We start from the raw sequence: 17,917 nt of genomic DNA, 5'->3' as shown, positions 1-17,917 counted from the left end.
AACAATAATGTTAAGCAAACGATTCAAATTTGACCAACGATACTGTTATGTGGGTCATCAAATCATGCAGGCGACTTCCCACCCTCTTTAATTATGAAACCAGAAAAAAAGATAAACGCATAAACATCTCACTTTCAACCCGTATGATGATATTTATACCGTGTGGCAGAGTACTATATCTGCCACAATAGCGCATCAAAACCCAGTGCGCAATGCGATTTGGTTATAATTTCCTGAAGCTGTCAGCGAGTGTTTTTTGTGTGTTTTTGATAAGTGTGCCCACATATCACAAACCATTCACGACCAGATTATAAAGCGTAATTATAATTATTTAAAGAGAGGAACGGTAAGTAATTTTTTAGGTTTGATCGACCGTCTGCGTGCGGAGTACATGTCCAAACAAGCTCTATAAGCTTCTCTCTCTTTCAGAAATTTTGGTGTAATTATCATTTAATGTGCTTCGGATAAAATTTTTGTCTTTGTCAATCAATTAATTGTGTATTTATTCGAACCCGTATCCAATGTTTGTTTCAGGTGTTGACGAAGATTTGCGTAGTAAATTCTTTGGAATTTTCGGAAGTTGATCGTGACCTTGATCGTGGCCAATGAGCCTCCTAAATTATTACTTATATGATATTGAGACTTTTCTCCGGAGTAGATGCCGAAAGTGTACGAGGAGAAATGATAAAAATTCTGTTTCAATTTTGATTTATTTTAACCAGCTGGACAGGTGTTTTGTGAGTGGTGTAGTTGACCGCGCGTCATTGCATACGGCACTATATTACAATATCTTTGGATTTATATCGTACCGCATTTTATTACACTCTTTCTAGTATCAGAAATAAAAAATTAAGTAGAGAAGCAGTATTGCTTTCCTCCAATTTTGAACGTTTGGTTATGAATTTCTATACTGCAAGATTTACGAGGCATTAAAAAGGGCGACAGTTAATACGAAATTTCCAAAATTATTTTACCCATCGCTAAGTGAGTGACCTTTGGTATTGGTGTTCACGTGAGATTTGTTTGGGAATTGAATACTGGTCACAGCACGTGTGCATGACCAAGATTAATATGGAAGCTTTCAGTTTCTCACATTTTAAGAAACAGATGTTATTCAGATATTAAGTATGCTCACACATATTAAACAAAAGGAATATTCTCGTAATGAATTTGTATAATTGAAATTGATGGAACAAAATTCCACACTTTTATTCATAAGTCATTACTATTACTCCGTGCTATTTTCTTACATGCAAATTAAATGTGTATGTTACTGCGGAGCAACTGTAGCAAGTATAGGTGCATGTTGATCAATGGATTTCAAATAAAATTGGAAAGACGAAATAAAATAAATAAGAATTTGTCGACCTTAAAACCTTCTACGCTCCCTCCCCTCTATACATCATTTACCCATATCAATTAGGTACGACTTTGGACTGGTTACGCTTCATGCGAAATGTATCATTATACACATCTTTCCACAAGTATGAGTTGTCCAAATAAAACGGATTATGAACTAAGTTGGTAATCTATTGGGATATAAGGAAGTAGCATGCAAAATTGATTTGATGTGTAGCTTGAGCTTTTTGGTAGCTGTCTGGTGGGGAGGGGCCTCTTTATACAGAAACATTTAACGCCCGTCTGGCTCAGATTAAAAATATACGCTATATTATTCAAGACGATACGAGCTCTTTCAGAATTTCTCCACAATATTATATATTCTCCATTTTCGAGATATTCACACTTAAGTTTTCACATTGAAACAGACTTATTGCAATCGAATTAATGAATCTAAATTTTTTAGCAAAAATTTAGAATGACCTACGCCTAGCCCTTACCATACCTACTGTGAGTTGCTGGAAATTTTTTACTTTACTAATTTCTCTGAAAATTGATTTCAAACTGTGTAATTCACAAAATTGTAAACTGTAAATTATTTGTCTAAGCGTATTTACGTAATGGGACGTGGTTGTATCCTTTTTGAGTTATGCCATATGTTTTAATTTAATTACCCATTTTTTTTTACTTATATCGCAATCCGAAACCCATTTATTAATGGCGTACGTAAGTTTGAGTTAATTGGATTTGGGTTTGACTTTGGCATTGTAGTTCTTGGACGCATCTAAAAGAACATTAACCACTCTTATCGAAGAAGTAAACAACAGCGCTATATTATACTACCAAAGCGTTTTAACATTGTCTACACATCCCAGCGAATCATGAATATATTAATGGAAGTTTAAATTTATTTACAATTGAATGGAAATGATATTCTGGTATGTATCGGGTGTAGATGAATAGAATCGGATCATCAACCGATGGAATTGAGTTTCAAAAGGGAAGATAAGAAGATCAAGAAATAAAAAGCCGCATAGACGAAGAGAGATACCGTTATGGACAAGAGACACAGTGGAGCTATATATAGGGAGAATAGAGGAACAAGAATAAGAAATCGGAGAAGAGGAGTAGAATCATATAAAGGAGAATATTAAAAAAGCAATAATCGGAATTTGGTGAGTAAACTTGGAGGATTTCTGCTTTTTTAATATATCAATGATTATTGTATGTGCTTTATCGAATATAACATTTTGAAACTAGATGAATCATTTATAGTAGGTAACCCTTCTTAATCGTTTTCTATTTTGGATTCAAAATTTCATGTGATAAACATGGCCAAGATTAATTAGAATTTGCTCTACTGCCGATTATCTCAGATACTATTTATCGACTTTACTGCCCCATACATTTTTTCCCAAAGTATAGAAATGGTGGGTTTATACCTTATTATATTTATATTTATACCTAGTCTAAGGTTTATACGGTCATTATAATTAGTTCATTGTCAAAAATCATTAAGAAATATCCATTAGAAGCAAAGGTTTATTGCGTGTTGCTAACCAACTCAACTATCTTGTGCTTAGTGATTGCATAAACCGACCATAACACATAACTACACTACAAACAACAAAGAAATGTTAAATACAGGACGATACAATTTTAATGGTAATAGATTCATTTCAAATTCAAATGAAGGCGGCACGTTTCATCGTAAATGATGAGAAAGCCATTAAAATCATTACAAAGTGTAGTACTTTGAATATTTGCTAGGTAGGCACTTAAAATTTGTAGTGCACGGACCAAACTTCATTGAAACAGAAAAAAGTTGTTTTAATGAGTACATGCAGCCCCCCCCCTCCTGAATTTTGACAAAAGTCCCCTTTTCGGTGCATGATTCCATTGAATTCTAAAATATTTTTTTTGGAGTGCATGATGCATGATACTAAAAATAATATCCAGCATTTTATATTCTCTTAGTAATTACTTCAAACATTTAAATACGGATAATGAACTTTCATTTTTGCATTTGATTTAGGTAGGCTTTGGTATACCACACTAGCAATTTTTATGCACTCTGTGGACAAAATCTACATAATTATTTAGTTTGCAATTTGAGGAACTATAAAATTTTACTTTTCCTCCTGGAAAATTCTTCAAACAAGGCGATACGGCAACAGCGGCTATAATGGCTTACCCATCTCCGTTTATGGGTAATTTTGAGACTGATTCACAAACCACATTTGACTTATTTTCCTATCGTTGCTTTTATTTAGGTAATCCAAAAGAGTCATCTAAAAGATAAATCAGGAATATACAAAACAACATTCTAATCAACCATCAAGTATATAATGGGAAAATGAAACGATTACTGAAAATCCTTTGCAGTTTAGTTCAAATGTGGAGCTGATATTCGTAATTAATATACCGTAACAATCGTAACAGTACAAGCTTTCTTCGTTCTTTCTTTCAAGTCTGCAATATTTAAATTGTTATAGCTAATTACCATTGTATTTAAAATATTGTGTACCACAGGGTGCTTGGGCGAAACCAAACCACACTCTTGGATTAAAACACGCTTTAATACACAGTGTTTGTCCGTCGGGACTAAATCTTTATCACTTTAGAGTAAAGGGGTCATTTTATTCCCAGAGTACAAAAAAATAGAAAAAATAGGTTATATTCTGACCCTCAGTTTTTAAATTTGACATTTCTTATGCAGCTGCTGTTAAAGTTTGGAATGGGGTATATCAGAAACAGAATATCCGAGAACTCCGGACTCGGCGGTTGTAGACCAGTGGCTAAATACGGGGAAAATAAAGATAGGGATGAGGGTAGAAAGCAACAAATGGCAAAGAAAGTCTTCAGTCTTCAATCTTCTTTCGATACCTTCAAATTTCTTTTCCATTTGTTCCCTTCTACCCTCATCCCTATCCTTATTTTCCCCGTATTTAGCCACTGGTCTACAACCGCGGAGTCCGCCGAACAACCGCTGGAAAAATTCAAAGGAGCCAGAACAGCTAAGCAATCTCCGTTACCTATGTTATTACCAAAAAAAAAACCGTAAAGTTCAATTTAAAAAAAAACCATCACATTAATTCAGCCACCCTACATCATATTAAGTAATTAGTCAAATTTTATTGTCTTACTGTGAGACGAGATCTCCTACCGATTTTTCTTTTTTGCCGTTATTTCCCTGTTATCATTCCGTGCCATTATCAATCATAATCATTCGCCCTACAATATCTGTTTTAGTTCTTGATTTACTTGAATAAATACCTTTTCTTTCCCGCTATTTTTCTCTATTTCTCTTCTTTATAGTTCTACCCTTCGCCCTGCATTTCCAGACCATCAGGAGCAGGGTTCTAGTTTTTCCTGTACGGCTTGGAACTACCGAAAAATTAGTGGCGCCTAAATTTTCTGAGCATTTCTAGTCATTTCTTTCAGTATCGTCGAACCACCCCTACCACCCAGAGCAGCTGGAGCCGTAGTGCTGGAGTTCTTATTTCCTTTCAGTTTTCTTCGTCACATTAATTTTTGGCGCCCAACGTGGGGCTCGAACCCACGACCCTGAGATTAAGAGTCTCATGCTCATGCATCAGTGGGTAATCAACTTACCACACTATGAAAGCGGATCAGAGGCGTAACATTGAATCAAATAGTATACACATAAGGTTCAAAAATTAGTAGAGTGCAAACAGTAAGGAAGGAAGAAGCGTTTAGATTATGAGAAGAAAGATAAAATTATAAGAAAATGGCAAGAATCGAAAAAAGCGGAGAAATCACAAGAAGAGGTTTAAGAAAATGGGCACGACTATGAGACAAAATTCAAAACATAATAAACAAATTCCTAACCTAAAATCAAAATAAATAAAGCAAAACTAAACTAAAAATGGACCTGTAACAATACATTACCTATACAATATATATTTTGTACGTACATCATGAATATAAAGATACCTATTTATTACATGAAAACTGAATTACAAAGCCTTGGATATCCATCACGAAGGTGTGACATGAATTAGTTCCTATAGCAAAATAATTAATGATTTTTTCTATTTGAGTATATAATTATACCTTCACTCAAATTGAACAGAACAAACCTTCTGAAATGTAAGTAGGTGCACTTAAATATCTTGTAGCACTTAGATGACGCTAAAGAGCAAAGTACTACCACTGGATACGATAATTGAATAGATAAATCATAATGTAGCTTACATTAAGCAGCGATTCTCAACGTGGGGGTCGCGCGTAGATTTTTGAGGGTCGCGGTAGGTACAGGACAGGCAAGATAATTTCGATTTCAATTCCGAATTCAACAAAACGCAAAGTGCATAGGAAAGTTGTGACGGAATTTATTTAGTTTCAAAATGAGCAAGCAATCAAATCTGTTTGGATTTTTAACGAAATCTGGAAGTGCTAAAGACAATAACATAAATCTCTCAATGGCAACATATAGTTTTTTTTGTTTTTTGTTAAATTTTTATTTAATTGTCTTAATGAATAATATTGACTTTATTGGAACCACTGGAAAACATTTTTCAGTCGCTTTCCAACGATGTGTCACAAGCAGGGTCACAAGTATGGGGTTGCCATTTAGGATTTTTGAAGAGGGGGGCTGGGGAGTTAAGGGGGTGGGGGGTTGTCACTCATAACGTCATTGTGGTTCACCCTCGATACCCCCGAAACGGTTTTGCGCGATTTTCAATATCTTCTTTGGTTTGGAAAATATGGCCGACTGCATAGTTTTAAAATTGACACCCCGTATGTAGGGCATTGCATATTACATAACTGTTGTATGTATTCAACTCGCTAACAATAAATAAAAAAATATTTAGTTTAGCGTGTAGTGCATTTAACTGGGTTCCTTAATGGCATTAACAATAGGATTAAGTGCTAGGGGGTTGCGGTCATGAAACCCAGAAAATAGGGGGTCGCGATTACAAAAAGGTTGAGAATCGCTGGGGTAGACCATTCTAGAGAATTCAAATGACCATCAGTCTTGTCTTGACTGAATTTTCTATTTCGAATTGAAAGGCATATAATATAAGCATAGTTTGGAAGGTATATTAAGATAAAAGTGTATAATCTAGTCTTTAAAGCACGCGCAACGAGTTTAATGGCACGACGCTAACCGGAGTGCTTTTAACGTTGCAAGTGCTTTACAGACCAATTATACACGTGTATCTTATAGTATTTTTTATTATACCTGCGGTATAATTATTAAAAATAGGAAATACAATGAAATCATATTGACGTTATATACTCGAATACATGTATAATTAAGTGGGCTGGCTGTTTGTAAGTTCACGATTGCCATGAAAATGTCACTTGACGTTTGCTTATAAAAAAACATAGTCTTTGTGAATAAACGATTTCAGTTGAAGAGATAATACACCGTCCATTAAATGGCTTTGTGTTGTAAAATCTAAAGAAAACTTGGTAGGTGCAAAATACAAATCCAGTAAAGCCTATTAAAAGAATATGATAAGTTGTTTCCATGGATGAATAGGAAGTTACTTACGAATAAAGTCTTAAATGCTGGTATATATGAAGGAAATGTCAAAGGTATTTAAATTTTGTGTCTGTTGATGCATTCATTCAAAACTTCAAACAATGCTGCGATTAAATAGTGGAACAGATTTGAAAGCATACCCTGAATTACGCGCATTTGTGAAAGCTTCAACCAAAGGATAGGTACAAGCCAAAGAAATGTTCTGCATTTACAGAAAGCGCCTAAGAGGATTTTTTATTTATTTCACCCAGATGACAGTTTCAAAAGTCATAATTGAAGTATCATTACTTAGCAACTTTAAAGCACGTGTATTGAGTAGTTGAATCATAGATACATCAGTAAACAGTTGTTAGAGTTGTCAAACTAACGTGAATTTTGCATAATTAGTTAAAAGAGTAATAAACCATTTACAATAAAGCGGGTATTTAATATTTAAAGCCCTTTTTTCCAATGGCGGCACGTTTTTATTGAATTTAATCCCTAATTTTTGTGCATTAATAGGTAATTTTAATCCCTAGGGATTAAAAAAATTGTAATCCCTCATTTTTGAATTCTTGTAAAACATTCAGAAAGTACCTACCTATTCATTTTCTTTATTTTCAGAACAGGTAATATCTATCTATCTATCTTCCTATGTAATGCCAAATAACTGAGTTCTTCTCCGCATCAACAATGGTAAAAACTCTTGACTTTTAGTTTTTGTATCTGGAATTCTAACTATACCAGCATCGATTCTCCATCTTCATTTTTAACAATTCCTCTGATCTGCAAGCTGCAACTTCCTCCAATATCCATAATTGTCACAATCTACAACCACAAACTTTGGAAGCATGAGCATGCAATGTTTTACACAAACTAACCTTTATCGGCAAGTGATCTTAGGGGATGAAAGAAGCGCCTTCATATGCTTCGTTACTTTCGTCTTCAATATTTTTTGAAGGGTTTACAGGCACGATTTTACCAAAATAAAAAATTCTTAGTTTTTGTTGACAGTTACAAACAAGCGAGCGTAACTATGACATCCTAAAAAGCCTACCTTACCTTTTCATAGTTTTTATAGCATATTAATTTTCACATAGTTTCAGATCGGTCGGTATTGGAATAGTTATTTACGTTATAAGTCCGGTAGGTTACTTGTAACAGTACGAGTTAGACATTATGGACGAGGCGACGTCAGGAGCCGAGTCATGAATGTCTTAAACGAGTACTGTTACAAGTACTACCGGACGTTGGGACGTATATCGTAACGTATTTTATTTCATACTGTAAGTCTGTTTTGTATCATTATTTCATTTCAAAGATTACAAAATTTCATTATATTGTAAAAATCGCATTACCTTGTTTCTGTGGCAACGGCCGTTGCTATAGTTTGTTGTTTGTTGACATTGAATTTTTTTCACTGAAAAATGGACGCTATAAACGTTGTGGGATGTTCCACTGTTCCCGATACAATCCTGTCGAAATCTCATGAAGCAACCGAAAAGTTGGTTCCTAAGAAGTCGGCCGCAAGGTATGAAAAAGAGTACTAAGTGTTTTGCCAATTGAGGAACGAACATGGGGCGAAACAAGTAGAGGAAAACGTCATGTTGGCATACTGTTTGGATGCAGTAAGTTTTTGAATTGAGATTTTTTTGCCTGGGTTTCGGTGTTAAAGCGTCATGGGGCATGGAAAAGCTCATCGACGGCAGGAAAATACATCGAAGGCTCGGTAGAAGGATTGATTGCCCGTATGATACAACGGATACAAGGCGGCGAAAATTTCATTGAAGTTCTACAGCAGAAGGAATCAAACAGTACTAACTCGACATCCAGTAATAACCCAGGCGTTAGTGTTGAGGGCAATACAACTTGTTTCATTACAATCAATGTTAATGTTTGAAATAAAGAATTACAGCCAAATTTATGTTGGGGTTTTTAATTAATTGTGTGAAGATGTCAAATTTGATGTATATACAAATAACAGTCCGGTAAGTGTTGCTTAGCGACACTTACCGTCTCTGATGCTGTAATAACTCACCTACCGGACTCAAAATAATAGTGTAATCGAACATCTACCGGACAGTATGAAATAATAGTTATTTTGATGCCGTACATAGCTGGCTTGCTCTTTATATGCACTCTAAATAGGCACTTTCCGCGAAATGGTATTCGTTGCTCGTCTATTGTCAAATGCGATCCTGGAGTGTATTGTTTTTTGCAATTGTTTTCAAGAACCTCTCGTATTGGGGCATTTTTTCTAGAGTCCTGCATTCTTGCCTAGATTCTATATTGCGTCCACATCATTTACGTGGACATAGTCCTCGAATTCTTCATCTAGGAACACATAATCACAATAAATACAGAAAGAGCTGATGGATAGTAAGTAATTATAATAATTATATAATTATATATCGTCAACGAACCAATTTATTCATTTTCAATATATTACGAAATACCTATAAATTCTGAAAATATTGCTGCAAGCACTAAGCAGGATAAAGTACTGAATAAAGTGATAGATTTGACAAAAAGAGGTTGGCCAAATAAAAATTCTGATGACGTATTAAAACCATATTTCTGTAAGAAATCCGAATTGTCCATTGAAAATAGCTGCGTATTTTGGGGAAATCGTATAATCATACCGTATGACTTAAGAACTAATGTTTTAGAATTACTCCATGAGCAGCATGTGGGTATTGTTAGAATGAAGCTTCTTGCTCGAAATGAGGTGTGGTGGCCTAACATTGATAACGATATTGAAGATTATGTGAGAACATGTGAACCATGTCAAATTCATCAGAGGGCCAGTGTTCAAGTACCATTTGCACCTTGGCCTAAAACTTCCAAGAATTGGTCAAGAGTACATATTGATTTCTTTTATTACTTGAAGTACAATTTTTTATTAATTGTCGACAGTCATTCTAAGTTCATAGACATTCACATCATGAATGGAACAAACGCAACAAATACCATTGAAAAATTACGAATAACGTTTGCCTATTTAGGGTTATCAGAGGAATTAATTTCTGATAATGGACCCCCCTTTAATAATAATAATAATAATAATAATTATCACGACCCATTAGTATTCAACCCAAACGCAAAAGCCTAAACAGCACTTTAGACTCACAACATGATACACAACATACTGTAATATCTCCACTCTTAACTCAACCAACCACACAAACACAACTTCCTGAACAAACAAACGCAATAAATACAAGTAACGCAACATGCACTACAAAGACGCCCTCACCCAATAAAGTTACACGACCTAGCACAGCTAAAAAACACAAAACTCCTTCTTCACAGAAACACACCACATTATCACAACCCACTCATATTCAACCCAAACGCAAAAACCTTAACAGCACTACTAGCTCACAAAATACTGTAATATCTCCACCAAAAACCCAAGCAACCTCACAAATACAACCTCAAGAACAAAGAAACACCATAAATACAAGTAAGACAACATTCACCACAAAGACAGGTCCACCCAATAAAATTACATGTCTTAGCACAGTTAAAAAACACAAAACTCCTTCTTCACAGAAGCACACCACGTTATCACAACCCACTCGTACTCAACCCAAACGCAACAACCTTAACAGCACCACAGGCTCACAAAATACTGTAATGGCTCCACCAATAACCCAAGCAACCACACAAATACAACCTCAAGAACAAAGAAACACAATAAATACAAGTAACGCAACATTCACTACAAAGACAGATCCACCCAATAAAGTTACACGCCCTAGCATAGTTAAAAAACACAATACTCCTTCTTCTCAGAAACAATCCACTCGTATACAACCGAAGCGCAAAAACCTTAACAGCACCACACAAAATACTGCAATATCTCCACCAAAAACCCAAGCAACCACACAAATACAACTTCAAGAACAAAGAAACACCATAAATACAAGTAAGACAACATGCACCACAAAGACAGGTCCGCCCAATAAAATTACATGTCCTAGCACAGTTAAAAAACACAAAACTCCTTCTTCACAGAAGCACACCACGTTATCACAACCCACTCGTACTCAACCCAAACGCAACAACCTTAACAGCACTACAGGCTCACAAAATACTGTAATGTCTCCACCAATAACCCAAGCAACCACACAAATACAACCTCAAGAACAAAGAAACACCATAAATACAAGTAAGGCAACATGCACCACAAAGACAGGTCCACTGAATAAAGTTACACGTCCTAGCACAGGTAAAAAACACAAAACTCCTTCTTCACAGAAACACACCACGTTATCACAACCCACTCGTATTCAACCCAAACGCAAAACCAAAGAAACACTTACACAATAAACTCCATTTAATAAAATTACAGGAATTATTATAATGATTTTGTTTGTTTGTTTTGTTTTCCTCTTTCCTGATAGCGTTGGCTATTGTGCCCATCAATAGCTATGTTGGTAAGTATGAAATACATACTATCTCTAGATTTTCAATGTGAGGGTGTGAATTTTTATTTTATTTATTTATTTCTTTTATTTTTTTTAGGACCCTACATAACTTCACCAGACACAGACACAGACACTAATCGTTACTTGATTTTAATCCGTGCGATTAGTTAACCAGGCTAGACCTGAGTTCTCACAAGATACACCGACCATAATGTCTTTATTCAACAAGCTAAATAAAAATAATTGTAAACACAACATACAAAACAATAAAATTAAAAAAACTCATATGCTTGTTGAACCCCAAGGCGATGTTCAGGTTGGTCACAAGTAACCTCCTGCTCTTCCACTTAACCTTGTTTCAATATATATATTTTTATAGATCACCACTTCTAAGTAAATCTACCAATTGACTTTTTCCCTAAATACATTAAAATGCTCTCCTTAGTTTGTGTTGCATTTTTCTGTTTCAGTACTAAAACCAACTATCGTACCAAATGTTTGAAAAATAGTCTCTTGAATGTCTTGTGATCCAAAGTGCTACATTTTAGAACAGATGGAACAGAATTATAAACATAGGCGACGTAATAAACAAATGACCGGCGAAAAGATTATAGAGAGTGACGAGGTATTGACAATAAACCGCGGTGCCTTAAATTTAAATGATGTACATCTGTTCTAAATTGAATTAGGCCATATAGGTAAGGTGGAGAGTAATAATTATTTTCCGAAAAAAGCATGCCGCATGCAACAGCCGTCGATCGCTCATTTTCAACCAACCCACATCTTTCAACTTATGTGAACTATGCTCTCGCTTTTTGATACCGAAGATAAGCCGTAAACATGAATTTTGTACTTTCTGGATTCGCTTAATATCCACACTATCAATACAAGGACCATAAACAGTATCACAGTATGTGAAATGAGAAAGTACCAAAGAATTACAGAGCATCGCCTTTGTTTTTTGCCCTAATATTTGCCGATTACTGTAAATAATTTTTAAGTTGTAATAAGCCTTTCTAATGCACTCATTAACATGCTGTTTAAATTTTAGGTTAGTATCTAGTTTAAGCCCTAAGTTACGCGACACGTCTGAGCACTGTAAGTTCACATCGTCAATTTTGATATTTAAAGATTTCAGCGCTTTTTCACGCTCTTTCGCTCTACCAAAAACCATAAGCTTTGATTTGCTAGGATTAAATGGAGAAGAGTATAAGGATTTTTGTAAAACGAATGCGTTCAGATGTAAATTTTCTCTACCCTTACACCCATGTTCGAATGGTTTGGCAGAGCGTTTTGTAGAAACCGTTAAGAGTAATTTTAAGAAGCAGTTATATGAACACCATCAAGCTGGCACAGATATTACAATACAGCATCAAGTAAGCAACTTTTTGTTAAAATTCAGAACTACTCCGACATCCACGAACGAAATGAGTCCCGCTGAGATGATTTTCAAGCAAGTACCAAGAACTAGAATTACAATTTTACGGGAAAAGGGTAAAGATCAACTTCAAGAGAAGAGGAAGAAGGTGAAAGATTACGAGGACAAAAGTAGAGCGGAGTTACGCAAATTTACAGAAGAACAGGACGTTTTAGTGCAGATTGTGAAGAACAGCAAGCCATCAGGATGGATCAAGGGGAAAATCTATAAAAGGATTAGTCTGGTAACATATTTGGTATGGGTTAACGACACCATGAAATTAGTTCATGCCGATCATATTAGAGAATCATATCTCAAGGACAAAGAAACTTTTCAACCAGGGAAACTAACTCAGCATGACATTGTTAGTGCTCCTTCCGAAATAAATACACCAATAATTGACGATCCACACCCTGTCGAACAACCTGTTCCTACTGAATCTATACCAGAAACCCTACCACACACGTCTTGTACAAATCGTTCACCATTACCCGTTAGAGAGCCTTGTACATCTAGATCAGGTCGAATTATTAAGAAACCAGATAAATTAGATTTGTAACCAGTTACTTAGCCTTATTAAATGCTAGTTTTGTTGGGAGAAAGCTGTTGTGTATTTAGGTACTAGAATAAGGTGGTAGGAGACACGTCGATGTGTAATGAATGTAACGACGTGTAAAAACTTATGCAGAATAAAACAGCAGCTAAATAGATTTCTTATTCTTACTGACAACACCCACCAGTAGTCTATCAAATATATAATAATTTATGGATCAAACGAACTTACCTTATGTGAAGTTCGATCCAAATTATGAGTTGCTCTCGTTGAAATAGATATAAGTGTAGTACCCCCTATTCTACGCATCTAAACCACAACGTTTTAAAGACAAAAAATCACGTACCCCACCTCGCACGCCGCCAGCCAGGGGCGAACCCGTAAATCGTCATTCATTCAAAGCTGATGTTGTTGCCACTTTGGCCCGGGATGGCCTGTGTTTGAAGCATCTGACCAAACCTCCAAGTAAAATTGTAATTTCTCTAAGAAATTTGAGGGAGTCTGATATTTCTCCAACAGGGCGCTACGCCTCTCTGTAGAAATTCCCTTTTTTTTTAAATCCAATCTCATCTAAGGTGGTGTCGGAATCCACTGCTGGATCAACCTTCTGTAACAGAAGGTCACCTTCTCCTAAGAGGGAGAGGATTTCTGCACTGTTCCGCTGAACAAGAACGGCGGGGACTTCGCGTTTCCTGAATTTGATCAATTTTTCAACCACCACTCAAATTCCTTTAGACTAGAGGGAATCTCCATGATTGTGTCATAATTTTCTCCATAAGAATTTAAAGCAGTTTTACTCTTTCAAAACTCCTAGTGTGAAGCCAACCAAATTCCATGGCAGGGTTTATGGGAACCATCTTTCCTACCAGCGTAGCAAAATCATGTATTTTGCAAACTTTTAGGAGACAACAATTTTGAAAAGTTTCTCAACTTCTTTATCAAGAATTTTCGAGAGGATTTTAATAGACATTTCTATAATATTATGGGTAACCCCAAAACTTCACTCACAAACCTGTGAGGAACCATACAACTCTTTACTTATAAAAAACCCAAAGGCTTCAATAGAGTACTCGTCTCAGGAACATTATGCAAGCAATTCCTATAGGAATCTCCTAAAAGCAAGAAGTTGTCCAGATAAACCACTGAAAAAGTACAGTAGTTCTAAGGTGGGAACCAACTGGATAAATCTCCGTTAAATGAAAATATCAAAATTAACGAAAGCTAGGCACCGTCTGGTTTCGGGACTGAAAAATTATTCCAGATAAATTGCCCGGAACCACTGCTCACTCGGCTAATACCTCCCAATTTTAAAAGGTCAGCTAAGGCTTTTTGTAAGTTAATCAACGCTGTCTGTGACCAAGTCGGTTCCCATTTTATAAGAACTGTGTGGATACTTTAAGAAAGGAATATATATTCCCTTTATCCACGACAAAACAGTACTAATCTTAGTAATACTAAGCCAAAAAGAGTAAACATTTTTCAATCTTCCAGCCAAACGACTTACAGGTAATGCTGTCTCAGATGCTTTTTTGCAGGTCTCCTCTGTTGCACCTGCATCATTTGCTATAGATTTCTCCCCTCCAGCAGGAATGCTGGTCGCGCATTGTAAATGGGTAGAGTCCGTCGATGGAAAGGTTGACGGTCCCGCTGAACTCGAGGGAACAGAGATTGACCCCTGGCGTTTTTTGCTGCCCGAGAATCAACTGGAGCTTTTGGTTTAGCAAGCCTCAATTCTCGGCCCACTCTCTCCAAATTTTTGCATGCTCTCCATCTCTCGTTCAGATTGATTCCGAACAGCTAATCAGCCACCTCTGCATTACGCGGCTGGTTCATAAACTCGTTACTGAATCCTAGGGCAAGTAACTCTTTCCTCGTGGAAGAATACAACCAAAAAAGGCGACCAATAGTTTGCCTGCATCGCTGAGGGATTGCACCACCTAGGTATACGTTGGTCTCCCTACCCTGCTGCGCAAGGAAAACGCCCTTCCAAATGCAGAAATGCTGCAACACAATTGCGTCTGAAAATCAAGCAAGCGGTTGTCTCGGTTCTTTGACGCTACATTAATAGCTGCACGAGAAAAGGGGCGGTCTATAGCTTGTCTGCATGGCTGAGGGATTTCACAACCTGAAGGTTGGTCTCCCTGTCCTCCCGCAACAGCAAGGAAAATCGCCTTCCCAATTGCAGAAATGCTGCAACATAATTGCTTCTGAAAACTAAGCAAGCAGTTGTCTCGGTTCCTTGACGCTGCATTAATAGCTGCCGCCACTTCCAAGCTTAGCTGGGGCCTCTAAAAATTTGCAGTGGGTCAGAGGAGGGTAACGGAGCACACATTCCGTTCGAATATCTTCACTCAACCTCCGCTTTCATAATATCTATCCAACTTGCTTCTCCGTGTTAGCTCGATTATGATTTATTTTCACGATGGCTTTATATATACTTATGAAAAAAAAAAAACTAAATTGGCGTACAACCGATTCCTACGACGGCCTCAGAGGATCTGTCCCTTTTCGGCAATTTCCGAACACACATGGTCAAGTTTACCCTCTGCGGCCAATACAAAGAAATGTAGCGGTACGAGTCACATCTTAATTAATTTACGCCCAACTTCTTTGACGAGATTTCGCCGGTGTCCCACAAAGCAGCTGGTCGAATTTAAAATTCTAACATCCTTAACGCCAATAATAATTTTCACACGTCTTTGGATAAGGGAATGTCGTGGACATCAGCGTTACATTTCGCATTTTTCTCTAAAACAAAAGTCCGCGGAAGTTTTCTAACAAAATTCCTTGTAAGACAAACAGTGTCAAAAATAATTAGTAAACCTAAAGAACGTAACAGTTCTAAATTCTACGGCTCATTTTCGCAGTAAAAAACGCTACTTAGCGCCAAGCCAATGAAATGGTCATTGTTTATTCGAATAGACGTACTATAGCCAGGCCTATTTAGCGGGGTGAAGGAATTCGTCGCGCTCTTAAACGACCCCACATAACAAGGCAAGAAAACCGAGCTAACAGTAGGTCCTTCATCATGTTAAAAAAACAAGGTAGATAAATATCTACGTTATCTAACAAGGCATTCCAAAAATGGTAGTAATTACCAAAAGTGAAAATTCACTTAAAACGACAAGCTCAATCATATCATTGGCCTAAGAGGAATATTCCTCTAAAACGATCGCAACAATGCGAAAATGAATTAAATACCTTTTTCGGACAGCACCTCATCCCGAATTGCAGCCTCCTCGCGAAACCGTCCGTCAGTCCGTGCGGAAATTTATATTTCCGCGGAGATGTATATCTCCACTATTGACCGTGAACAATTCGGGAGTATTCCCGTGGTCAGAAGTGGTATCAGCCGCATCGCTGGGGCTAGAGAATCGCCATCTCGCTTCCATTTGGTCGAGACGGATTAAATACGTCGGGCACTTGAGACTGCTCCTAATCCCGAGTACTTGTGAAAATCATCCGTGCGTGCGGAAATGTATATTTCCGCGGAGATGTATATCTCCGTAATTGACCGTGTCCATTTCGGGAGTATTCCCGCGGTCAGAAGTTGGTATCAGCTGTATCGCTGAGGCTATGGAAAATTGCCATCTCGTCGAACAGAAACACTAAACGCCGAAATACAACAAAACACGTGTGGTTTAAACCGCACAAAAAAGAAGAATGACGATTTACGGGTTCGCCCCTGGCTGGCGGCGTGCGAGGTGGAGTACATGATTTTTTGTCTTTAAAACGTTGTGGTTTAGATGCGTAGAATAGGGGGTACTACACTTATATTTATGAGACGAGAGCAACTTATAATAGAGTTAAAATTTCCACTTTAAATAAAGTTTCGAAAGAAAGGTCGTTTTATTTGACATTAGGCAACACACTCTGCTCACCCTAAAGAGGTTCCACTATTCCGACGCTCTGTAGTCGTCATCCACTTGAACACAGAGGAGCTGGTCGGGAGACAGGTTAAAGGCAAGGATACTGGGAACGGTTTAGGGTACAGACAAATAAAGGAAAGAGTAGAATTTCTAATAATAATTTGGTAATCAGGAAAGCAAAAGTTAGGTCACCGGTGCAGGTAAACAACAAGTGCCCATCTCAGTACGTCCAATGTTCAATGTCCATTGTCCAATATCCAACGTCCAACGTCGAATGTCGAATGTTTATATGTGATTGCTACGCTAAACATTTTTTGGTGGAGAATGTAGTATCGGGGGGTATGGAATACCCACAGTAACCGTAAACTAGTTGTCTCTCTTTCTGCAATCATTATTATCAGGAAATGATTCGCATAAGTAATTCACACTATAACTTATAGAATACTTAGGGTGCGGGGGTTGTAAATTTCGTAATACAGTGAACATTTTTATTTTGTTGATAGATTATGTTTAAATAATGTATAAACAACGACAACCCTTAAACTGCCCTTGAATAATAAAATTCCGTGTGCCTTAAGCCTGCCAAATATTTTAAGTAAGTACTCCTTCCAATGAGGACCTTGTATATAGTGTGTCTCGGTACGTTAATTTTACTTACAATTGAGAAGAGGGAGAAAAGGGACCCTAGTTGAATATGTCTGGTTGGGATTCTTCATCATCATCAAGAAATAAATGTGATAGTTTTTTCCTAACGTGAATTATTGAGGAGTGAGTGAGTCCGATTGCCCTTCTAGGATAGGCAATCGCCTCCCC

At 36.9% G+C, this 17,917-nt stretch overlaps 1 protein-coding gene across 1 annotated transcript in view; it reads left to right on the top strand.

Annotated features, from left to right (window-relative positions):
* LOC116166911 (glucose dehydrogenase [FAD, quinone]-like) overlaps positions 1-17,917 on the top strand; it is a 361,388-nt gene that overhangs the window by 177,049 nt on the left and 166,422 nt on the right. The gene's annotated exons all lie outside the window — the stretch shown is intronic.

The sequence above is a fragment of the Photinus pyralis genome, unplaced genomic scaffold (assembly GCF_008802855.1).
Source record: "Photinus pyralis isolate 1611_PpyrPB1 unplaced genomic scaffold, Ppyr1.3 Ppyr1.4_LG3b, whole genome shotgun sequence".
Taxonomy (NCBI): Eukaryota; Metazoa; Arthropoda; class Insecta; order Coleoptera; family Lampyridae; genus Photinus; species Photinus pyralis.
The sequence above is the reverse complement of the archived record's forward strand: the minus strand, read 5'-3'. Positions and strand labels throughout refer to the sequence as shown.